Below are 26,542 nucleotides of genomic sequence, written 5' to 3'. Positions count from 1 at the left end.
TTTCGCAGAGCGCGCGTGTGGATTTCTACCAAACCACGTGCTAAGCACGGCCTTGCTGCTCTTTTGAGCACACGTGCATCGATTTGTGGCAAACCACTTGTTAAGCATGCACATGCATCTTTTAGTAGACGCGCACATTGTTTTCTGCCAAACCACAAGTTATGCATGCACATACTGCTTTTGGCAGAGCGCGCATGTGGATTTCTACCAAACCACGTGCTAAGCACGCCCATCCTGCTCTTTTCAGCACACGTGCATCGCTTTGTGGTAAACCACTTGCTAAGCATGCACATGCATCTTTTGGTAGACGCGGACGTTGTTTTCTGCCAAACCACAAGCTAAGCATGCACATGCAGCTTTTGGCAGAGTGCGCACGTGGATTTCTGCCAAACGACGTGCCAAGCACGCCCATACTGCTCTTTTCAGCACACGCGCATTGATTTGTGGTAACCAACTTGTTAAGCATGCACATGCATCTTTCGGTAGACGCGCACGTTGTTTTCTGCCAAACACAAGTTATGCATGCACATACTGCATTTGGCAGAGCGCCACGTGGATTTCTACCAAACCACGGGCTACGCACGCCCATGCTGCTCTTTTGAGCACACGCTCATCGATTTGTGGTAAACCACTTGCTAAGCATGCACATGCATCTTTTGGTAAACGCGGACGTTGTTTTCTGCCAAACCACAAGCTAAGCATGCACATGCAGCTTTTGGCAGAGTGCGCACGTGCATTTCTGCCAAACGACGTGCCAAGCACGCCCATACTGCTCTTTTCAGCACAAGCGCATCGATTTGTGGTAACCAACTTGTTAAGCATGCACATGCATCTTTCGGTAGACGCGCACGTTGTTTTCTGCCAAACACAAGTTAAGCATGCACATGCTGCTTTTGGCAGAGCGCGCACGTGGATTTCTACCAAACCACGTGCTAAGCGCGCCCTTGCTGCTCTTTTCAGCACACGCGCATCGATTTGTGGTAAACAACTGTTAAGCATGCACACGTATCTTTCGGTAGACGGACAGGTTGTTTTCTGCCAAACCGCAAGTTATGCATGCACATGCTGCTTTTCGCAGAACGCGCATGTGGATATCTACCAAACCACGTGCTAAGCACGCCCATGCTGCTCTTTTCAGCACACGTGCAACGATTTGTGGTAAACCACTTGTTAAGCATGCACATGCATTTTTGGTAGACGCGCACGTTGTTTTCTGCCAAACCACAGGTTATGCATGCACATCCTGCTTTTGGGGGAGCGCGCGTGTGGATTTCCACCAAACCACGTGCTAAGCATGCCCTTGCTGCTCTTTTCAGCACACGCGCATCGATTTGTGGTAAACCACTCGTTAAGCATGCACATGCATCTCTTGGTACACGCGGACGTGGTTTTCTGCCAAACCACAAATTATGCATGCACATGCTGCTTTTAGCAGAGCGCGCAGGTGGATTTCAGCCTAACGACGTGCCAAGCACGCCCGTACTGCTCTTTTCAACAAACACGCATCGCTTTGTGGTAAACCACTAGTTAAGCTTGCACATGCATCTTTTGGTAGACACGCACGTTGTTTTCTGCAGAACAACAAGTTATGCATGCACATGCTGCTTTTGGGAGAGCGCGCATGTGGATTTCTACCAAACCCCGTGCCAAGCACGCCCATGCTGCTCTTTTCAGCACACGCGCATCGATTTGTGCCAAACCACTTGTTAAACGTGCACATACATCTTTCGGTGACGCGCACGTTGTTTTCTGCCAAAGCACAAGTTATGCACGCACATATGGCTTTTGGCAGAGCGCGCATGTGGATGTCTACCAAACCACGTACTAAGCACGCCCATGCTGCTCTTTTCATCACACGCGCATCGATTTGTGCCAAACCACTTGTTAAGCATGCACATGCACCTTTCGGTAGACGCGCACGTTGTTTTCTGCCAAACCACAAGCTAAGCATGCACATGCTGCTTTTGGCAGAGCGCGCACGTGGATTTCGGCCAAACGACGTGCCAAGCACGCCTATGCTGCTCTTTTCAGCACACGCGCATCGATTTGTGGTAAACCACTTGTTAAGCATGCACATGCATCTTTTGGTAGACGCACACATTGTTTATTGCCAAACGACTAGTTATGCATGCACATCCTGCTTTTGGGAGAGCGCGCATGTGCATTTCTCCCAAACCACGTGATAAGCACGCCCATGCTGCTCTTTTCAGCACAGGCTTATCGATTTGAGCCAAACCACTTGTTAAGCATGCACATGCATCTTTCGCTAGACACGCTGTTTGTTTTCTGCCAAACCACAAGTTATGCATGCACATGCTGCGTTTGGCAGAGCGCGCATGTCGATTTCTACTAAACCACGGGCTAAGCACGCCCATGCTGCTCTTCTCAGCACACTCGCATCCATTTGCGCCAAGCCACTTGTTAAACATGCACATGCATCTTTAGGTAGACGCGCATATTGTTTTCTGCCAAACCACAAATTTTGCATCCACATGCTGCTTTTGGCAGAGCGCGCACGGGCATTTCTGCAAAACGACGTGCCAAGCTCGCCCATGCTGCTCTTTTCAGCACACGCGCATCGATTTGCGGTGAACCACTCGTTAAGCATGCACATGCATCTTTTTGTAGACGCAGACGTTGTTTTCTTCCAAACCACAAATTAAGCAAGCACATGCTGCTTTTGGCAGAGCGCGCACGTGGATTTCTACCAAACCACGTGCTAAGCGCGCCCTTGCTGCTCTTTTCAGCACGCGCGCATGAATTTGTGCCAAACAACTTGTTAAGCATGCACATGCATCTTTCGGCAGATGCGCACGTTGTTTTCTGCCAAACCACAAGCTATGCAGATCCTGCTTTTGGCAGAGCGCGCACGTGGATTTCTACCAAACCACGTGCTAAGCAGGCCCATGCTGCTGTTTTCAGCACACACGCATCGATTTGGGCTAAAGCACTTGTTAAGCATGCACATGCAGCTTTTGGTAGACGCGCACGTTTTCTGCCAAACCACAAGTTATGCATGCACATGCTGCTTTTGGCAGAGCGCGCATGTGGATTTCTACCAAACCACGTGCCAAGCACGCTCATGCTGCGCTTTTCAGCACACGCGCATCGATTTGTGCCTAAACACTCGTTAAGCATGCACATGCATCTTTTGGTAGGCGTGCACGTTGTTTTCTGCCGAACCACAAGTTATGTATGCACATCCTGCTTTTGGGAGAGCGCGCATGTGGATTTAACCAAACAACGTTCTAAGCACGCCCTTGCTGCTCTTTTCAGCACACGCGCATAGATTTGTGGTAAACCACTCGTTAAGCATGCACATGTATCCTTTGGTACACGCGGGCGTGGTTTTTGTCCAACCACAAATTAAGCATGCACATGCTGGTTTAGGCAGAGCGCGCAGGTGGATTTCTGCCAAACGACGTGCCAAGCACGCGCATGCTGCTCTATTCAGCACACGCGCATCGAATTGTGGGAAAGCACTTGTTAAGCATGCACATTCTGCTTTTCGCAGAGCGCGCCCGAGGATTTCTACCAAACCACGTGCTAAGCACGCCCTTGTTGCTCTTTTTCAGCAGACGCGCATGGATTTGTGCCAAACAACTTGTTAAGCATGCACATGCATCGTTTGGTGGACGCGCACGTTGTTTTCTGCCAAACCGCAATTTATGCATGCACATGTTACTTTTGGCAGAGCGCGCAGGTGGATTTCTGCCAACGACGTGCCAAGCACGCCCATGCTGCTCTTTTGAGCACACGCGCATCGATTTGTGGCAAACCACTTGTTAAGCATGCACATGCATCTCTCGGTAGACGCGCACGTTGTTTTCTTCCGAACCACAAATTATGCATGCATATGCTGCTTTTGGCAGTGGGCGCATGTGGATTTCTACCAAACCACGTGCCAAGCACGCTCATGCTGCGCTTTTCAGCACACGCGCATCGATTTGTGCCTAAACACTCGTTAAGCATGCACATGCATCTTTTGGTAGACGTGCACGTTGTTTTCTGCCGAACCACAAGTTATGTATGCACATCCTGCTTTTGGGAGAGGGCGCATGTGGATTTAACCAAACAACGTTCTAAGCACGCCCTTGCTGCTCTTTTCAGCACACGCGCATAGATTTGTGGTAAACCACTCGTTAAGCATGCACATGTATCCTTTGGTACACGCGGGCGTGGTTTTCTGTCCAACCACAAATTAAGCATGCACATGCTGGTTTTGGCAGAGCGCGCAGGTGGATTTCTGCCAAACGACGTGCCAAGCACGCGCATGCTGCTCTATTCAGCACACGCGCATCGATTTGTGGGAAAGCACTTGTTAAGCATGCACATTCTGCTTTTCGCAGAGCGCGCCCGAGGATTTCTACCAAACCACGTGCTAAGCACGCCCTTGTTGGTCTTTTTCAGCAGACGCGCATGGATTTGTGCCAAACAACTTGTTAAGCATGCACATGCATGGTTTGGTGGACGCGCACGTTGTTTTCTGCCAAACCGCAATTTATGCATGCACATGTTACTTTTGGCAGAGCGCGCAGGTGGATTTCTGCCAAACGACGTGCCAAGCACGCCCATGCTGCTCTTTTGAGCACACGCTCATCGATTTGTGGTAAACCACTTGTAAAGCATGCACATGCATCTTTTTGTAGACGTGCACGTTGTTTTCTGCCAAACCACAAGTTATGCATGCACATCCTGCTTTTGGGAGAGCGCGCATGTGGATTTCACCAAACCACGTGCTAAGCACGCCCTTGCTGCTCTTTTTCAGCAGACGCGCATGGATTTGTGCCAAACAACTTGGTAAGCATGCACATGCATCTTTTGGGAGACGCGCACGTTATTTTCTGATCAAACCACAAGTTATGCAATCACATGCTGCTTTTGGCAGAGCGCGCATTTGGATTTCTACCAAACCACGTGCTAAGCACGCCCATGCTGCTCTTTTGAGCACACGCTCATCGATTTGTGGTAAACCACTTGTAAAGCATGCACATGCATCTTTTGGTTGACGTGCACGTTGTTTTCTGCCGAACCACAAGTTATGCATGCACATCCTGCTTTTGGGAGAGCGCGCATGTGGATTTCACCAAACAACGTGCTAAGCACGCTCTTGCTGCTCTTTTAAGCACACGCGCATAGATTTGTGGTAAACCACTCGTTAAGCATGCACATGTATCCTTTGGTACACTTGGACTTGGTTTTCTGCCAAACCACAAATTAAGCATGCACATGCTGGTTTTGGCAGAGCGCGCACGCGCATTTCTACCAAACCACGTGCTAAGCACGCCGATGCTGCTCTCTTCAGCACACGCGCATCGATTTGTGCCAAACCACTTGTTAAGCATGAACAAGCATCTTTCGGTACAAGCGCAGGTTGTTTTCAGCCCAACCACAAGGTATGCATGCACATGCTGCTTTTGGCACAGCGCGCGCGTGGATTTCTACCAAACCACGTGCTAAGCACGCCCATGCTGCTCTTTTCAGCACACGCTCATCAAATTGCGGTAAACCACTTGTTAAGCATGCACATGCATTTTTTGGTAGAAGCGCACGTTGTTTTCTGCCAAACCACAAGTTATGCATGCACATCCAGGCTTTTCGCAGAGCGCGCGCGAGGATTTCCACCAAACCACGTGCTAAGCACGGCCTTGCTGCTCTTTTCAGCACACGCACATCGATTTGTGGTAAACCACTCATTAAGCATGCACATGCATCTTTTGGTACACGCGGACATTGCTCTCTGCCAAACAACAAGTTATGCATGCACATGCTGCTTTTGGCAGAGCGCGCATGTGGATTTCTACCAAACCACGTGCTAAGCACGCCCATGCTGCTCTTTTCAGCACACGCTCATCGATTTGCGGTAAACCGCTTGTTAAGCATGCACATGCATTTTTGGTAGAAGCGCACGTTGTTTTCTGCCAAACCACAAGTTATGCATGCACATCCAGGCTTTTCGCAGAGCGCGCGCGAGGATTTCTACCAAACCACGTGCTAAGCATGCCCTTGCTGCTCTTTTTCAGCAGACGCGCATGGATTTGTGCCAAACAACTTGTTAAGCATGCACATGCATCGTTTGGTAGACGCGCACGTTGTTTTCTGCGAAACCGCAATTTATGTATGCACATGCTGCTTTTGGCAGAGCGCGCAGGTGGATTTCTGCCAAACGACGTGCCAAGCACGCGCATGCTGCTCTTTTCAGCACACGCGCATCGATTTGTGGCAAATCACTTGTTAAGCATGCACATTCTGCTTTTCGCAGAGCGCGCGTGTGGATTTCTACCAAACCACGTGCTAAGCACGGCCTTGCTGCTCTTTTGAGCACACGTGCATCGATTTGTGGCAAACCACTTGTTAAGCATGCACATGCATCTTTTAGTAGACGCGCACATTGTTTTCTGCCAAACCACAAGTTATGCATGCACATACTGCTTTTGGCAGAGCGCGCATGTGGATTTCTACCAAACCACGTGCTAAGCACGCCCATCCTGCTCTTTTCAGCACACGTGCATCGCTTTGTGGTAAACCACTTGCTAAGCATGCACATGCATCTTTTGGTAGACGCGGACAGGTTGTTTTCTGCCAAACCACAAGCTAAGCATGCACATGCTGCTTTTCGCAGAACGCGCATGTGGATATCTACCAAACCACGTGCTAAGCACGCCCATGCTGCTCTTTTCAGCACACGTGCAACGATTTGTGGTAAACCACTTGTTAAGCATGCACATGCATTTTTGGTAGACGCGCACGTTGTTTTCTGCCAAACCACAGGTTATGCATGCACATCCTGCTTTTGGGGGAGCGCGCGTGTGGATTTCCACCAAACCACGTGCTAAGCATGCCCTTGCTGCTCTTTTCAGCACACGCGCATCGATTTGTGGTAAACCACTCGTTAAGCATGCACATGCATCTCTTGGTACACGCGGACGTGGTTTTCTGCCAAACCACAAATTAAGCATGCACATGCTGCTTTTGGCAGTGCGGGCACGTGGATTTCTACCAAACCACGTGCTAAGCACGCCCTTGCTGCTCTTTTCAGCAGACGCGCATGGATTTGTGCCAAACAACTTGTTAAGCATGCACATACATCTTTTGGTAGACGCGCACGTTGTTTTCTGCCAAACCACAATTTATGCATGCACATGCTGCTTTTAGCAGAGCGCGCAGGTGGATTTCAGCCTAACGACGTGCCAAGCACGCCCGTACTGCTCTTTTCAACAAACACGCATCGCTTTGTGGTAAACCACTAGTTAAGCTTGCACATGCATCTTTTGGTAGACACGCACGTTGTTTTCTGCAGAACAACAAGTTATGCATGCACATGCTGCTTTTGGGAGAGCGCGCATGTGGATTTCTACCAAACCCCGTGCCAAGCACGCCCATGCTGCTCTTTTCAGCACACGCGCATCGATTTGTGCCAAACCACTTGTTAAACGTCCACATACATCTTTCGGTGACGCGCACGTTGTTTTCTGCCAAAGCACAAGTTATGCACGCACATATGGCTTTTGGCAGAGCGCGCATGTGGATGTCTACCAAACCACGTACTAAGCACGCCCATGCTGCTCTTTTCATCACACGCGCATCGATTTGTGCCAAACCACTTGTTAAGCATGCACATGCACCTTTCGGTAGACGCGCACGTTGTTTTCTGCCAAACCACAAGCTAAGCATGCACATGCTGCTTTTGGCAGAGCGCGCACGTGGATTTCGGCCAAACGACGTGCCAAGCACGCCTATGCTGCTCTTTTCAGCACACGCGCATCGATTTGTGGTAAACCACTTGTTAAGCATGCACATGCATCTTTTGGTAGACGCACACATTGTTTATTGCCAAACGACTAGTTATACATGCACATCCTGCTTTTGGGAGAGCGCGCATGTGCATTTCTCCCAAACCACGTGATAAGCACGCCCATGCTGCTCTTTTCAGCACAGGCTTATCGATTTGGGCTAAAGCACTTGTTAAGCATGCACATGCAGCTTTTGGTAGACGCGCACGTTTTCTGCCAAACCACAAGTTATGCATGCACATGCTGCTTTTGGCAGAGCGCGCATGTGGATTTCTACCAAAGCACGTGTCAGGCACGCTCATACTGCTCTTTTCAACCCACGCGCATGGATTTGTGCCAAACCATTTGTTAAGCATGAACATGCATCGTTCCGTAGGAGCGCACGTTGTTTTCTGCCAAACCACAAGCTAAGCATGGACATGCAGCTTTTGGCAGAGCGCGCACATGGATTTGTATCAAACGACGTGCCAAGCACGCCCATGCTGCTCTTTTCAGCACATGCGCATCGATTTGTGGTAAACCACTTGTTAAGCATGCACATGCATCTTTCGTTAGACGCGCACTCTGTTTTCGGCCAAACCACAAGCTAAGCATGCACATGCTGCCTTTCGCAGAGCGCGCACGTGGATTTCTGCCAAACGACGTACCAAGCACGCCCATGCTGCTCTTTTCAGCACACGCGCATGGATTTGTGCCAAACCACTTGTTAAGCATGCACAGGCATCTTTCAGTAGAAGCGCACGTTGTTTTCTGCCAAACCACCAGCTAAGCATGCACATGCAGCTTTTGGCAGAGCGCGCACGCGGATTTCTGCCAAACGACGTGCCCAGCACGCCTATGCTGCTATTTTAAACACACGCGCATCGTTTTGTGGTAAACCACTTGTTAAGCATGCACATGCATCTTTTGGTTGACACGCACGTTGTTTTCTGCTAAACCACAAGTTATGCATGCACATGCTGCGTTCGGCAGAGCGTGCATGTGGATTTCTACCAAAGCACGTGACAGGATCGCTCATACGGCTCTTTTCAACCCACGCGCATGTATTTCTGCCAAACCATTTGTTAAGCATGTACATGCATCGTTCCGTAGAAGCGCACGTTGTTTTCTGCCAAGCCACAACCTAAGCATGGACATGCAGCTTTTGGCAGAGCGCGCACGTGGATTTCTGTCAAACGACGTGCCAAGCACGCCCTTGTTGCTGTTTTCAGCACATGCGCATTGATTTGTGGAAAACCACTTGTTAAACATGTACATGCATTTTTCGTTAGACGGGCACGTTGTTTTCTGCCAAGCCACAATCTAAGCATGCACATGCTGCTTTTGGCAGAAGCGCGCACGTGCATTTCTGCCAAGCGACGTGCCAAGCACACCCTTGCTGCTCTTTTCAGCACACGCGCATGGATTTGCGCCAAACAACTTGTTAAGCATGCACATGCATCTTTCGTTAGACGCGCACTCTGTTTTCGGCCAAACCACAAGTTAGGCATGCACTTGCTGCTTTTGGCAGAGCGCGCATGTGGATTTTTACCAACCCACGTGCTAGGCACGCCCATGCTGCTCTTTTCAGCACACGCGCATTGATTTGTGCCAAACCACTTGATAAGCATGCACATGCATCGTTCGGCAGAAGCGCGCCTTGTTTTCTCCCAAACCACAAGCTAAGCATGGACATGCAGCTTTTGGCAGAGCGCGCACTTGGATTTCTACCAAACCACGTACCAAGCACGCCCATACTTCTCTTTTCAACACATGCGCATCGATTTGTGGTAAACTACTTGTTAAGCATGCACATGCATCTTTCGTTTGACGCGCACGTTGTTTTCTGCCAAACCACAAGCTAAGCATGGACATGCAGCTTTTGGCAGAGGGCGCACGTGGATTTCTGCCAAACGACGTGCCAAGCACGCCCATGCTGCTCTTTTCAGCACACGCGCATCGTTTTCTGGTAAAGCACTTGTTAAGCATGCACATGCATCTTTTGGTAGACGCGGACGTTGTTTTCTGCCAAACCACAATCTAAGCACGCACATGGAGCTTTTGGCAGAGCGCGCACGTGGATTTCGGCCAAACGACGTGCCAAGCACGCCCATGCTGCTCTTTTCAGCACACGCGCATCGATTTGTGGTAAACCACTTGTTAAGCATGCATACGCATGTTTTGGTAGACGCGCACGCTGTTTTCTGCCAAACCACATGTTATGCATGAACATGCTGCTTTTGGCAGAGCGCGCGTGTGCATTTCTGCCAAGCCACGTGCTAAGCACGCCCATGCTGCTCTTTTCAGCACATGCGCATCGATTTGTGGTAAACCACTTGTTAAGCATGCACATGCATCTTTTGGTAGACGCGGACGTTGTTTGCTGCCAAACCACAAGCTAAACACACACATGCAGCTTTTTGCAGAGGGCGCACGTGGATTTCTGCCAAACGACGTGCCAAGCACGCCCATGCTGCTCTTTTCAGCACACGTGCATCAATTTGTGGTAAACCACATCTTATGCATGCACATACATCTTTTGGTAGACGCGCAGGTTGTTTTCTGCCAAACCACATGTTATGCATGCACATTCTGCTTTTGGCAGAGCGCGCGTGTGCATTTCTGCCAAACCACATGCTAAGCACGCCCATGCTGCTCTTTTCAGCACATGCGTATCGATTTGTGGTAAACCACTTGTTAAGCATGCACATGCATCTTTCGGTAGACACGCACGTTGTTTTCTGCCAAACCACAAGATATGCATGCAGATGCTGCTTTTGGCAGAGCGCGCACGTGGATTTCTACCAAACCATTAGCTAAGCTGGCCCATGCTGCTGTTTTCAGCACACGCGTATTGTTTTGTGGTAAACCACTTGTTAAGCATGCACATGCATCTTTTGGTAGAAGCGGACGTTGTTTTCTGCCAAGCCACAAGCTAAGCACGCACATGCAGCTTTTTGCAGAGCGCGCACGTGGAATTCTGCCAAATGACGTGACAAGCAAGCCCATGCTGCTCTTTTGAGCACACGCGCATCGTTTTGTGGTAAACCACTTATTAAACATGTCCATGCATCTTTTCGTAGACACGGACGTTTTTTTCTGCCAAACCACAAGTTATGCATGCACAGCTGCTTTTGGCAGAGCGCGCATGTGGATTTCTAGCAAACCACGTGCCAAGCACGCACTTGCTGCTCTTTTCTACACACGCGTATGGATTTCTGCCAAACCATTTGATAAGCATGTACGTGCATCTATCCGTAGAAGCGCACGCTGTTTTCTGCCAAACCACAAGCTAAGCATGGACATGCAGCTTTTGGCAGAGCACGCACGTGGATTTCTCCCAAACGACGTGCCAAGCACGCCCATGATGCTCTTTTCTGCACACGCGCATCGATTTGTGGTAAAGCACTTGTTAAGCATGCACATGCATATTTTGGTAGTCGCGCACATTGTTTTCTGCCAAAATACTAGCTAAGCATGCACATGCAGCTTTTGGCAGAGCGCACATGTGGATTTCTACTAAACCACGTGCTAAGCACGCCCATGCTGCTCTTTGCAGCACATGCGCATCGATTTGTGGTAAACCACTTGTTAAGCACGCACATGCATCTTTCGGTAGACGCGCACGTTGTTTTCTGCCAAACCACAAGTTATGCATGCAGATGCTGCTTTTGGCAGAGCGCGCATGTGGATTTCTACCAAACCACGTGCTAAGGAGGCCCATGCTGCAATTTTCAGCACACGCGCATCCATTTGCCGTAAATAACTTGTTCAGCATGCACATGCATCTTTTCGTAGACGCGCACGTTGTTTTCTCCCGAACGGCAAGTTAAGCATGCACATGCGGCTTTTGGCTGAGCGCGCACGCGGGTTTCTGCCAAACGACGAGCCAAGCACGCACATGCTGCTCTTTTCAGCACACGCGCATCGATTTGAGGTAAACAACCTGTTAAGCATGCACACGCATCTTTTGGTAGAAGCGCTCGTTGTTTTCTGCCAAACCACGAGCTAAGCATGCACATGCTGCTTTTGGCAGAGCCTGCATGTGGATTTCTACCAAACCACGTGCTAAACAGGCTCATGCTGCTCTTTTCAGCACACGCGCATCGATTTGTGCCAAACCACTTGTTAAGCATACATATGTATCTTTCGGTAGACGCGCACGTTGTTTTCTGCCAAACTAGAAGTTATGCATGCACATGCTGCTTTTGGCAGAGCGCGCATGTGGATTTCTAACAAACCACGTTCCAAGCACGCTCATGCTGTTCTTTTCAACACACGCGTATGGATTTGTGCCAAACCATTTGTTAAGCATGTACATGTATCTTTCCGTAGAAGCGCACATTGTTTTCTGCCAAACCACAAGCTAAGCATGGACATGCAGCTTTTGGCAGAGCGCGCACGTGGATTTCTGCCAAACGACGTGCCAAGCACGCCCGTGCTGCTCTTTTCAGCACACGCTCATCGATTTGTGCCAAACCACTTTTTAAGGATGCACATGCATCTTTCTGAAGACAAAATTATAATAAATAAATTTAATATCTAAAGACATATTTATAATAAATAAAAGCCTATCCGTTTGACAACGTTTCATCTGTGTTCCCCTTTGCAAGGTGATACAGACTTGCAGGTGGTTCGTATCGGGGACCCTTGACATATGTCCAACCACCAAACAAAGGGTTATTACGAATGTTTCATTTCAGGAAGGTGTGTTACCCTCCAGTCTTTCATTCCCGTTCGCAGACACGCATAAGGCGAAAGTGCTGCGGGAGGAGCGTCGTTAGTCCAAGCCAACGAGCTACCGTAACTCACCTCGCCTATATCGTTGTTATTTAGGTTTAGATAAGAAATATATATATTTCAAATCCACACATCACGAATCCAAAAAGAGGTGCCCGTGACCAGCCCAGCTAGTTTTCTTTCATTTCGTACTTCGTCGTAGCGGCTAATAGTAGCTCACGAAGGAAAGCACTGAGTGTGGATATGGCAGAGAAGGTGTTCTATATACTGTCTGGTCACCCATCTAAAATTGCCCGCCGTGCTACTGGCCATTCCTAGAAAATTGTATATGCGACGCCCTGCCATTTGCAACACAGCAACTTTGTTTTGCGATGGGAGAGTCCGGGTGAGAGACAGGGTGGTTATGGAGATAAAGACACGCTATTTTCTGCAGTAACTTAGGAATGCATGAATGAATTCCGTCATTTATTGAGAAAAAGGAGGAGCAAGCATCTGTGGAAGCATGTCTTAGCAGACTTGGAATGAATCGGGGGACAAAGGGGAGAAACTGGGGCCCAGGTTGCAGGCGAAGTCGCAGCTTAGGGGCGAGATAATATAAGCATGAGTTGGCGAAACCAATTGAATTCCAGTGTAGATGTGCGATGTGCCGAGTAAATGATTGAAGTCACCGCCCAGCATCCATCCTTTGCGGCAGTATAAGCTCCCGCCGTTCTTGGTAACAAACCTTTACTGAAAACCAATCTTCGCAATTACTTATTCATCAGCCATGCCTAGCCACGTATTTCTTAGTGCAGGGTCTGTGTACTACAGCTACACTGTCCCGACTAGTTACGACCATAATGTGACGCTTCGGTTACGGATGCCATACTCGTGACTCTTACTATACTACTACTACATTGCGCGAATACTATGAACATGGATTTACTGCATAAGTTAGTGAACAGACATTTTAGAACCGCGTTTTTCGCCTTACATGAGCTCAACGGAAGCACCATTGCAGCAAGTTACGGTGCGCGTCCCTTCAAGACAGAGGCGCGAACGCTAACATAAGAACGCGTTAGAAAGCAGGATCGTGGGCCTCGTGCCTAACATATCCAAGTCAACATTATGTTAACAATCATGCCGTCGTTTCTAGGCAAAGAGGTTGTGTATTTAAACTTTTGGACTGACTGTCCAATCCGCCACCTACGGGAGCACGTGAAGCCGCCGGGGGCCACATTGTTAGAGAAGAGGGAGCGCGACGCGCTACGCAACCTGTGCTTGCTGTTCTGCGATGAAAAAATAAAATGACACCCCTTTAGGAAGTATATCAGTCCGCCATTGTGTGTCGCTGTTGTCAAAAATAATATGTCATGGTGGTGGGTTCCTTGTGTTCTATGTACAAAATGTTGCGAGAACTGAAAAACACTCGTTCCTGTTTTATTCATTTAGTAACCCGCCGCGTGCATCGGCACTGTGATGCCCTTTCGTCGATGCGCGGTGCCGGCCCGTATTGACACGACGACATGACCTCGAAATATAGTATCATTATGCCATTTCATTAAAAAATCCCTATTTGTGTAAATGAGCGTTTTTGGTTTAAACCTAGAAAACAAGAAAAAATATTCAACTGTAGGTCTCATTTTCGTCCGGCATTTCAGTTCTAGCTGAAAAGAGTCGGTGAAAGTAAATTGACAATAAAGCTAAGGCGACCCACAGTCTGCACGCAGCCGCAAGCCTACATGCGCTCCAATGAGAATAACCTGTGAAAGTTAAGGTCATGTGTCAGCTGGCGGCTCAAGCAAATTTAGTTCTTTTTCGTTTCTGCATTCGTTGTGGCTGCGTCTGCGGCAAAATCTTGAAGTGGGAAGGCAGATAAACAGAAATTGGTGGAGGCAGGTGGTTGCGTATTGGTTAGCGTGCCTATCTCCCAAATGCAAGATGGTGCATTTGGGAGATGGGCTCGAATCCCGGTGGTTTGTTTCTGAAGACAGCTTTCTGTGCTCTCTGGTTACTGTGAAGCTCAGAATGAGGCGGCAGCCTGACGACAACGGTCGCCGTCAACGTAAAAGAATAAGCGGACGTGCAAGGTCACACCTAAAGCCGAAAGCACATTCAGAGGAAATACACTATGTACTTGTCGACAAAAAAAGCGTGATGAGTAACGAGCGGTGTTGATGAGCGTGGCTGTAGACAGATAATGTCACCATAGACAGGACCACGCTCCAATCCCGGTCAGCGGAAATATACATCGACAGCATGTCAACTAGCGTGTAATTGATACTTCATTAAGGTCGTCGTGTGTTTGTGTTGTGTCTAGCAGGAATGAGTAGTGTAAGAGATGACACTGGAGAAAAAGCGGTGAGCGAAGTCCGCGAAAAGTAATTGAGGATAGCCATATTGAACGTCGACGCCATGTTGAATAAAGCCTGCGACTTCAGTTGCTCAGCTGCCAGAAAGGCTTGAGTGGTAGCATACCGCTGGGCGTATTTGGTAACCACAGCGATAAACACACACTTTGCGGAAGTAAACAGAGGAAAGGGACGTAGTGAGTTGGCCGCCCTTTTAGATCTCTGGCATAGCTTGAAAGATGAAAATTCCTGTGGTTTTTTCCGCGCCGCGAAAGCTTGCTACTTTGTGCCGTCTGATTGGTCCGGATGACTCTAAAAAAGTAGGGTGTTCTATTAAACATATGAACCCTTTTGTTAAGTGTGAAGAAGGGGTAGTATACCTCTTTCCAATGAAGTGTGGAAAAGAGTATATCAGCCAAACTGGCCGATGTATTAATAAACGCCTGCGGGAGCATAAGCTTTCATTGCAAAATGTATATGGTTCTAACTTGCCGCTTCGTTGCAAGGCCTGCGGAAATGAGGATGAACGGGTATGTGAAGCGAGGCTTCATGATACGACAATCGTGTATAAAAGTAAAGATTCTGTTGCGCTTCAATTGTTGGAGGCCAACGAGATTAAGAAAAGAGGGGACAACTGTGTCAGTACCCCGTCTTTGAATATATACACGAATGAAGGCATGTTTTTAGATAAGTTTTATATTTAGATTAAGCGTGATTCCCTTTATCTTCAGAGTTCTCGCACGTTCACATTCACATATTCAGTGTCCCTCTTTTTTCGTTCTCCTCTCCTCATGGCTATATAATCAGCCACCTGTCATTTCAAAAAAACAGTTGCAAGTAGCGCCTTGTCCTGTCTGTATTTCATCTTGTGCGCTGTCACTTTTGGTGCCTAATCTATTGAAAGTGTGGCGAAGTGTGACGCACAAAATAGTATATGTCAACCCAAATGAATCAGCGTGGAATTACTTGCGCGACACGCCAAGGTGGCCGTTCACCAGGACATCATGAAGTTGCAGCGCTGAGAGTTTTCATTGAGTACTTGAGAATAAAAACGAGCACTTCAGAGACGTCCGAGGGACATTTCTAGGGTTCAAGAGCACATCGTCCCCCCCCCCCCCAAAAAAAATCACGATTATAAGATTTCGAATAGGGACATCATAAGATCGAGCACTACGGCGCTTGCTCATCTTGTTTAGGATGACGTCAGCATTTCATTCAGCGTTTATTTCAGAGAAAATGAGTTAAAGTTCCCTTTATTTGCATCACAATGGCAGGCGTAATCAGGCAAACATTTACAGCATTTCATTAGAGAGTGCCTGTCTACTCTGTGGAGATTATGTATGACAATGCCAACAAACACAGAAATCTTTGTTTACATCGATTCGCACATACATGGGACCCGCCTAATTTTTTTACTGTCAATTTATATGCTCGAGAATGGCGCTCATTAATTCAATATTTCCATTCAGAGTGAGCAAAAGCGTGTGTCGTATCCACCGTAGAATTGATTTAAATGGCTTTAATTCCATGGACATTATATCGTTGCCAACTTCCATGGAATTGGAGTCGTCGAAATGGGATACAGTTGGCAGGGAAATCAGGAGGTTGATGAACAGCAAGTAGGCAGAAGCTTGCACAAGACGGCAGTGATATAAAATGACTTTCTGAGCACGTGATCAGGAGGCCACGCAATGGTTTCCACATCTATTAAAAATCCTCCAAAATATGAACAGAGGCCGACAAAAATGCGGGCATTTTAGGAAAGGTGAAACCTCTGGAAATTTTAGGACAGCATTGGCCTAAATATAAAATATGACTTAAAAATAAGAATCTCTAACGTCGACAGGGTGGCCTAATTTTGGCGCAAATAAAATGGCTGATGAAGCAGTTCAGCCGAAACGCAATGGTACGAAATAAAGTGAGAATGTCGGCAAGTGTTGAACACAGGTCAAGTAGATCCTGTGCCCGACGCCGGCGCTCGGCAGCTGTCAAGCGACTGGACGTAATAGCGTGATGCCTGGTCGTCAGTAGTTACAGTATGATTGGGGTCTGAAATATTGGATGCGGACTCCATCACATGAATTCTACGGTGTCATTCTTCGACAGATGGCACCGATTCTCGCGCAATGAGGATGGGAACAAATTATCTAACTTGCCGGCTGTCACCTTCCTCCTACTGCCAACATTCCTTCCCTTCCGTAGTTGCTTAGATATTATTGGGTTCAGCTGCTAATCACGAGGTCCCGGGATCGAATCCCAACCACTGTAGCCGTATTTAAATGGGTGTGAAATGCGAAAACCCCCGTACTTAGGGTTAGGCGCACGTTAAAAAATCCCAAGTGGTCTAAATTATTCCCGACTCCTCCACTACGGCGTGCCTCATAATGAAATCGTGGTTTTCGCAAGTAAAACCTCATAATGTGTTATGCAACATTCGTTAAGGATGTCCTGGGCATTCGCACAATTCTTGACTACAATTAAGCGTCAGGAGTTGTGCGCGAGGGCTTTGAGTATGTGGATAGCATTTATGGCGTTCGATAGCTGCAAGTCTACATTGCGGCTATATAATAAAGCGGAACGGCAACATGGTAGAGAATGTGGAGAACATACAAATCCCGCATATATTACTGCACTATAATTTTAAATAGCGTTATTGCTTCACGCACGTGGATAACCACCATAGGAGACGACTTTGGAAACTAACTGCAAGTACTGTATATGTGGTACCTAAGGGTGTACCTGGCCTGATGGCCAGTAAATGTGACGTAATATTGCGAGCTGCTTCGGCCATAGCATACTAACGGACGACGACACAGACGGAAGTGACTAGCGCAAGAGACAGGGGACACTAAAGACGCAACAAGGACAAGCGCCCAGATGGAAGTTTGCGCTTATCCTGGTCGCCTTTTAGTGTCCCGTGTCCACTCTTGCGCTAGTCACGTTAGCATGGAATACCAACAAACCCGGTCTCACACCCTTCAACGACACAGGGACAGTTTGCTCAACTCTTGTGTCGTGAGTTTTGTGTCAAGGTGAAAAACCCACATATCCATATATATGTCTTAATACTTAAGCACATCTAGATTTGCTGCTGCGGCGGTAGCCCATGAGTGCGCATTGAAAAGTCGCTAGTGAAATAATTGTGTGCGCCTTAACGAATTCGATAGGGCAAAATCAAAATCCGTACACGACGGTGTCTCTAGTAGACGCTGTGCGATGGTCTGGCGTTAACAATGTGTGCCGACTGAAGAAAGGCTGCCCCGAAGTGCTTCTGACGGTTAGGCTAGCTTCTTTACTCCGTAGAATGAAAAAAACAAAAAGAAAAGGGTAAGAAAAAAACAAGAAGAAAAAGAGAACCGCATCAAAAGCCCAGAATCAATCATTGCTCGTCGCGACTAAAAGTACTTAGGATGACGAGTAATTTCCAGGCGACGAGCGAATACGCTTTATCAAGAACACTGATAAAAATGGCGGGACGAGCATTGTGGCGAAGTTCAAGGCGCAGGGATAGCTTTTATATTTTTATTTTTTTTGGTTGACGTCATCACGTGTAACCGCGGTACGTTTGAAAAGTGTAAGGTCAGTGCTCCACGTGGTGGCACTCACGCGAGCTAAACCCTTGTGTCCAGAAACGCTGGATACCATGCTTCGGCTGGTACTGCCTTTCCCATTAGTAGGATCTGCGTGAAAAACGCAAGGGGGCTTGTGATGACGTTGACAGATGGCCAGCCCACATACCCACAAAAGTCTTGATGGCTCGCTGGTCTGGTTATGTAGGCCAAGGGGGGTGGTGCCGACCCGCCAGTGATCCTGGCAGTGAAGTGGTCCGACGACACCAGCGCGCACACTCCGAAGTGCAACTTCATCGCGCAGGCTCCGGGGGATGGCTTTGGTGTGATAATCTGTCAGGTGCTTCGGCTGGTACTGCCGTTCCCAGTAGTAAGATCTGCGTGAAAAACGCAAGGGGGTTTGTCATCATGTTGACAGATGGTCAGCCGACATGCCCACTAAAGTGTTGATGGCTCGTTGGTCTTCTTATGCAGGCCGAGGGGGGCGGTGGCGTCCCGTCAGTGATCCTGGAAGTGACGTGGTCCCACGACACCAGTGCGCACGGTCCGAAGTGCAACTTCATTGCACAGGCTCCAGGGGTTGGATATGAAGTGACTATGTGCGAGAATCTGTCAGGTGCTTCGGCTGGTACTGCCATTTCCAGTAGTAGGATCTGCGTGATACACGCAAAAGGATTTGTCATGACGTTGACAAATGGCCAGCCGGCGTGCCCATTAAAGTGTTGATGGCTCGCTGGTCTTCCTATGTAGGCCGAGGGGGACGGTCGCGTCCCGTCAGTGATCCTGGCAGTGACATGGTCCGACGACAACAGCGCGCACCTCCGAAGTGCAACTTCATAACGCAGGCTCCGGTGGAAGGCTTTGGTGTGACTAGCGATAATCTGCGAGGTGCTTCGGCTGGTACTGCCGTTTCCAGTAGTAGGATCTGCGCGATACACGCAAGAGGGTTTGTCATGACGTTGACAGATGGCCTGCCGGCATGCCCATTTAAGTGTTGATGGCTCGCAGGTCTTCTTATGTAGGCCGAGGGGGATGGTCGCGTCCCGTCAGTGATCCTGGCAGTGACATGGTGCGACGACAACAGCGCGCACGCTCCGAAGTGCAACTTCACTACGCAGCCTCCGGGGGATGGCTTTGGTGTGACTATCGGGGAAAATCTGTCAGGTGCATCGGCTGGTACTGCATTTCCCAGTTGTAGGATCTGCGTGAAAAACGCGAGGGGGTATTTCATGATGTTGACAGATGGTCCGCCGACATACCCACTAAGGGGTTGATGGCTCGCTGGTCTTCTTATGTAGGCCGCCGGGGGCGGTGGCGTCCGGTCAGTGATCCTGACAGTGACGTGGTCCCACGACACCAGCACGCACGCTCCGAAGTACAACTTCACTGCGCAGGCTCCGGGGGTTGGCTATGGAGTGACTATGTGCGAGAATCTGTCAGGTGCTTCGGCTGCTACTGCCGTTTCCAGTAGTAGGATCTGCGTGATGCACGCAAGAGGGTTTGTCATGACGTTGACAAATGGCCATCCGGCATGCCCATTAAATTGTTGATGGCTCGCTGGTCTTCTTATGTAGGCCGAGGGGGACGATCGCGTCCCGTCAGTGATCTTGGCAGTGACATGGTCCGACGACAAGAGCGCGCACCCTCCGAAGTGCAACTTCATTACGCAGGCTCCGGTGGATGGCTTTGGTGTCACTTGCGATAATCTGCCAGGTGCTTCGGCTGGTACTGCCGTTCCCAGTAGTAGGATCTGCGTAAAAAACGCAAGGGCGTTTTTCATGATGTTGACAGATGGTCCGCCGACATACCCACTAAAATGTTGATGGCTCGCTGGTCTTCTTATGTAGGCCGCGGGGGGCGGTGGCGTCCGGTTAGTGATCCTGACAATGGCGTGGTCCCACGACACCAGCACGCACGCTCCGAAGTGAAACTTCACTGCGCAGGCTCCGGGGGTTGGCTATGGAGTGACTAGGTGCGAGAATCTGTCAGGTGCTTCGGCTGGTACTGCCATTTCCAGTAGTAGGATCTGCGTGATACACGCAAAAGGGTTTGTCATGACGTTGACAAATGGCCAGCCGGCGTGCCCATTAAAGTGTTGATGGCTCGCTGGTCTTCCTACGTAGGCCGAGGGGGACGGTCGCGTCCCGTCAGTGATCCTGGCAGTGACATGGTCCGACGACAACAGCGCGCACCCTCCGATGTGCAACTTCATAACGCAGGCTCCGGTGGATGGCTTTGGTGTGACTAGCGATAATCTGCCAGGTGCTTCGGCTGGTACTGCCGTTTCCAGTAGTAGGATCTGCGCGATACACGCAAGAGGGTTTGTCATGACGTTGACAGATGGCCTGCCGGCATGCCCATTTAAGTGTTGATGGCTCGCAGGTCTTCTTATGTAGGCCGAGGGGGACGGTCGCGTCCCGTCAGTGATCCTGGCAGTAACATGGTGCGACGACAACAGCGCGCACGCTCCGAAGTGCAACTTCACTACGCAGCCTCCGGGCGATGGCTTTGGTGTGACTATGGGGGAAAATCTATCAGGTGCATCGGCTGGTACTGCCGTTCCCAGTTGTAGGATCTGCGTGAAAAACGCGAGGGGGTTTTTCATGATGTTGACAGATGGTCCGCCGACATACCCACTAAAGGGTTGATGGCTCGCTGGTCTTCTTATGTAGGCCGCGGGGGGCGGTGGCGTCCGGTCAGTGATCCTGACAGTGACGTGGTCCCACGACACCAGCACGCACGCTCCGAAGTGCAACTTCACTGTGCAGGCTCCGGGGGTTGGCTATGGAGTGACTATGTGCGAGAATCTGTCAGGTGCTTCGGCTGGTACTGCCGTTTCCAGTAGTAGGATCTGCGTGATACACGCAAGAGGGTTTGTCATGACGTTGACAAATGGCCATCCGGCATGCCCATTAAAGTGTTGATGGCTCGCTGGTCTTCTTATGTATGCCGAGGGGGACGGTCGCGTCCCGTCAGTGATCTTGGCAGTGACATGGTCCGACAACAACAGCGCGCACCCTCCGAAGTACAACTTTATTACGCAGGCTCCGGTGGATGGCTTTGGTGTTACTAGCGATAATCTGCCAGGTGCTTCGGCTGGTACTGCCGTTGCCAGTAGTAGGATATGCGTAAAAAACGCAAGGGGGTTTTTCATGATGTTGACAGATGGTCCGCCGACATACCCACTAAAATGTTGAGGGCTCGCTGGTCTTCTAATGTAGGCCGCGGGGGGCGGTGGCGTCCGGTCAGTGATCCTGACAGTGACGTGGTCCCACGACACCAGCACGCACGCTCCGAAGTGCAACTTCACTGCGCAGGCTCTGGGGGTTGGCTATGGAGTGACTAGGTGCGAGAATCTGTCAGGTGCTTCGGCTGGTACTGCCGTTCCCAGTAGTAAGATCTGCGTGAAAAACGAAAGGGGGTTTGTCATGATGTTGACAAATGGCCAGCCGGAGTGCCCATTAAAGTGTTGATGGCTCGCTGGTCTTCCTATGTAGGCCGAGGGGGACGGTCGCGTCCCGCCAGTGATCCTGGCAGTGACATGGTCCGACGACAACAGCGCGCACCCTCCGAAGTGCAACTTCATAACGCAGGCTCCGGTGGATGGCTTTGGTGTGACTAGCAATAATCTGCCAGGGGCTTCGGCTGGTAGTGCCGTTTCCAGTAGTAGGATCTGCGTGATACACGCAAGAGGGTTTGTCATGACGTTGACAGATGGCCAGCCGGCATGCCCATTTAAGTGTTGATGGCTCGCAGGTCTTCTTATGTTGGCCGAGGGGGACTGTCGCGTCCCGTCAGTGATCCTGGCAGTGACATGGTGCGACGACAACAGCGCGCACGCTCCGAAGTGCAACTTCACTACGCAGCCTCCGGTCGATGGCTTTGGTGTGACTATGGGGGAAAATCTATCAGGTGCATCGGCTGGTACTGCCGTTCCCAGTTGTAGGATCTGCGTGAAAAACGCGAGGGGGTTTTTCATGATGTTGACAGATGGTCCGCCGACATACCCACTAAAGGGTTGATGGCTCGCTGGTCTTCTTATGTAGGCCGCGGGGGGCGGTGGCGTCCGGTCAGTGATCCTGACAGTGACGTGGTCCCACGACACCAGCACGCACGCTCCGAAGTGCAACTTCACTGTGCAGGCTCCGGGGGTTGGCTATGGAGTGACTATGTGCGAGAATCTGTCAGGTGCTTCGGCTGGTACTGCCGTTTCCAGTAGTAGGATCTGCGTGATACACGCAAGAGGGTTTGTCATGACGTTGACAAATGGCCATCCGGCATGCCCATTAAAGTGTTGATGGCTCGCTGGTCTTCTTATGTATGCCGAGGGGGACGGTCGCGTCCCGTCAGTGATCTTGGCAGTGACATGGTCCGACAACAACAGCGCGCACCCTCCGAAGTACAACTTTATTACGCAGGCTCCGGTGGATGGCTTTGGTGTTACTAGCGATAATCTGCCAGGTGCTTCGGCTGGTACTGCCGTTGCCAGTAGTAGGATATGCGTAAAAAACGCAAGGGGGTTTTTCATGATGTTGACAGATGGTCCGCCGACATACCCACTAAAATGTTGAGGGCTCGCTGGTCTTCTAATGTAGGCCGCGGGGGGCGGTGGCGTCCGGTTAGTGATCCTGACAATGGCGTGGTCCCACGACACCAGCACGCACGCTCCGAAGTGAAACTTCACTGCGCAGGCTCCGGGGGTTGGCTATGGAGTGACTAGGTGCGAGAATCTGTCAGGTGCTTCGGCTGGTACTGCCATTTCCAGTAGTAGGATCTGCGTGATACACGCAAAAGGGTTTGTCATGACGTTGACAAATGGCCAGCCGGCGTGCCCATTAAAGTGTTGATGGCTCGCTGGTCTTCCTACGTAGGCCGAGGGGGACGGTCGCGTCCCGTCAGTGATCCTGGCAGTGACATGGTCCGACGACAACCGCGCGCACCCTCCGAAGTGCAACTTCATAACGCAGGCTCCGGTGGATGGCTTTGGTGTGACTAGCGATAATCTGCCAGGTGCTTCGGCTGGTACTGCCGTTTCCAGTAGTAGGATCTGCGCGATACACGCAAGAGGGTTTGTCATGACGTTGACAGATGGCCTGCCGGCATGCCCATTTAAGTGTTGATGGCTCGCAGGTCTTCTTATGTAGGCCGAGGGGGACGGTCGCGTCCCGTCAGTGATCCTGGCAGTGACATGGTGCGACGACAACAGCGCGCACGCTCGAAGTGCAACTTCACTACGCAGCCTCCGGGCGATGGCTTTGGTGTGACTATGGGGGAAAATCTATCAGGTGCATCGGCTGGTACTGCCGTTCCCAGTTGTAGGATCTGCGTGAAAAACGCGAGGGGGTTTTTCATGATGTTGACCGATGGTCCGCCGACATACCCACTAAAGGGTTGATGGCTCGCTGGTCTTCTTATGTAGGCCGCGGGGGGCGGTGGCGTCCGGTCAGTGATCCTGACAGTGACGTGGTCCCACGACACCAGCACGCACGCTCCGAAGTGCAACTTCACTGTGCAGGCTCCGGGGGTTGGCTATGGAGTGACTATGTGCGAGAATCTGTCAGGTGCTTCGGCTGGTACTGCCGTTTCCAGTAGTAGGATCTGCGTGATACACGCAAGAGGGTTTGTCATGACGTTGACAAATGGCCATCCGGCATGCCCATTAAAGTGTTGATGGCTCGCTGGTCTTCTTATGTATGCCGAGGGGGACGGTCGCGTCCCGTCAGTGATCTTGGCAGTGACATGGTCCGACAACAACAGCGCGCACCCTCCGAAGTACAACTTTATTACGCAGGCTCCGGTGGATGGCTTTGGTGTTACTAGCGATAATCTGCCAGGTGCTTCGGCTGGTACTGCCGTTGCCAGTAGTAGGATATGCGTAAAAAACGCAAGGGGGTTTTTCATGATGTTGACAGATGGTCCGCCGACATACCCACTAAAATGTTGAGGGCTCGCTGGTCTTCTAATGTTGGCCGCGGGGGGCGGTGGCGTCCGGTCAGTGATCCTGACAGTGACGTGGTCCCACGACACCAGCACGCACGCTCCGAAGTGCAACTTCACTGCGCAGGCTCTGGGGGTTGGCTATGAAGTGACTAGGTGCGAGAATCTGTCAGGTGCTTCGGCTGGTACTGCCGTTCCCAGTAGTAAGATCTGCGTGAAAAACGAAAGGGGGTTTGTCATGATGTTGACAAATGGCCAGCCGGAGTGCCCATTAAAGTGTTGATGGCTCGCTGGTCTTCCTATGTAGGCCGAGGGGGACGGTCGCGTCCCGTCAGTGATCCTGGCAGTGACATGGTCCGACGACAACAGCGCGCACCCTCCGAAGTGCAACTTCATAACGCAGGCTCCGGTGGATGGCTTTGGTGTGACTAGCGATAATCTGCCAGGTGCTTCGGCTGGTACTGCCGTTTCCAATAGTAGGATCTGCGCGATACACGCAAGAGGGTTTGTCATGACGTTGACAGATGGCCTGCCGGCATGCCCATTTAAGTGTTGATGGCTCGCAGGTCTTCTTATGTAGGCCGAGGGGGATGGTCGCGTCCGGTCAGTGATCCTGACAGTGACGTGGTCCCACGACACCAGCACGCACGCTCCGAAGTGCAACTTCACTGCGCAGGCTCCGGGGGTTGGCTATGGAGTGACTAGGTGCGAGAATCTGTCAGGTGCTTCGGCTGGTACTGCCGTTCCCAGTAGTAAGATCTGCGTGAAAAACGAAGGGGGGCTTGCCATGATGTTGACAGATGGTCAGCCGACATGCCCACTAAAGTGTTGATGGCTCGTTGGTCTTCTTATGCAGGCCGAGGGTGGCGGTGGCGTCGCGTCAGTGATCCTGGAAGTGACGTGGTCCCACGACACCGGCGCGCACGCTCCGAAGTGCAACTTCATTGCGCAGGCTCCAGGGGTTGCATATGACGTGACTATGTGCGAGAATCTGTCAGGTGCTTCGGCTGGTACTGCCATTTCCAGTAGTAGGATCTGCGTGATACACGCAAAAGGGTTTGTCATGACGTTGACAATAGGCCAGCCGGCGTGCCCATTAAAGTGTTGATGGCTCGCTGGTCTTCCTATGTAGGCCGAGGGGGACGGTCGCGTCCCCTCAGTGATCTTGGCAGTGACATGGTCCGACGAAAACAGCGCGCACCCTCCGAACTGCAACTTCATAACGCAGGCTCCGGTGGATGGCTTTGGTGTGACTAGCGATAATCTGCCAGGTGCTTCGGCTGGTAGTGCCGTTTCCAGTAGTAGGATCTGCGTGATACACGCAAGAGGGTTTGTCATGACGTTGACAGATCCCCAGCCGGCATGCCCATTTAAGTGTTGATGGCTCGCAGGTCTTCTTATGTTGGCCGAGGGGGACGGTCGCGTCCCGTCAGTGATCCTGGCAGTGACATGGTGCGACGACAACAGCGCGCACGCTCCGAAGTGCAACTTCACTACGCAGCCTCCGGGGGATGGCTTTGGTGTGACTATGGGGGAGAATCTGTCAGGTGCATCGGCTGGTACTGCCGTTCCCAGTTGTAGGATCTGCGTGAAAAACGCGAGGGGGTTTTTCATGATGTTGACAGATGGTCCGCCAACATACCCACTAAAGGGTTGATGGCTCGCTGGTCTTCTTATGTAGGCGGCGGGGGGAGGTGGCGTCCGGTCAGTGATCCTGACAGTGACGTGGTCCCACGACACCAGCACGCACGCTCCGAAGTGCAACTTCACTGCACAGGCTCCGGGGGATGGCTATGGAGTGACTATGTGCGAGAATCTGTCAGGTGCTTCGGCTGCTACTGCCGTTTCCAGTAGTAGGATCTGCGTGATACACGCAAGAGGGTTTGTCATGACGTTGAGAAATGGCCATCCGGCATGCCCATTAAAGTGTTGATGGCTCGCTGGTCTTCTTATGTAGGCCGAGGGGGACGGTCGCGTCCCGTCAGTGATCTTGGCAGTGACATGGTCCGACGACAACAGCGCGCACCCTCCGAAGTACAACTTCATTACGCAGGCTCCAGTGGATGGCTTTGGTGTGACTAGCGATAATCTGCCTGGTGCTTCGGCTGGTACTGCCGTTGCCAGTAGTAGGATCTGCGTAAAAACGCAAGGGGGTTTTTCATGATGTTGACAGATGGTCCGCCGACATACCCAC

The sequence above is a fragment of the Dermacentor variabilis genome, unplaced genomic scaffold, assembly GCF_050947875.1.
Source record: "Dermacentor variabilis isolate Ectoservices unplaced genomic scaffold, ASM5094787v1 scaffold_13, whole genome shotgun sequence".
Classification (NCBI taxonomy): Eukaryota; Metazoa; Arthropoda; class Arachnida; order Ixodida; family Ixodidae; genus Dermacentor; species Dermacentor variabilis.
The sequence above is the reverse complement of the archived record's forward strand: the minus strand, read 5'-3'. Positions refer to the sequence as shown.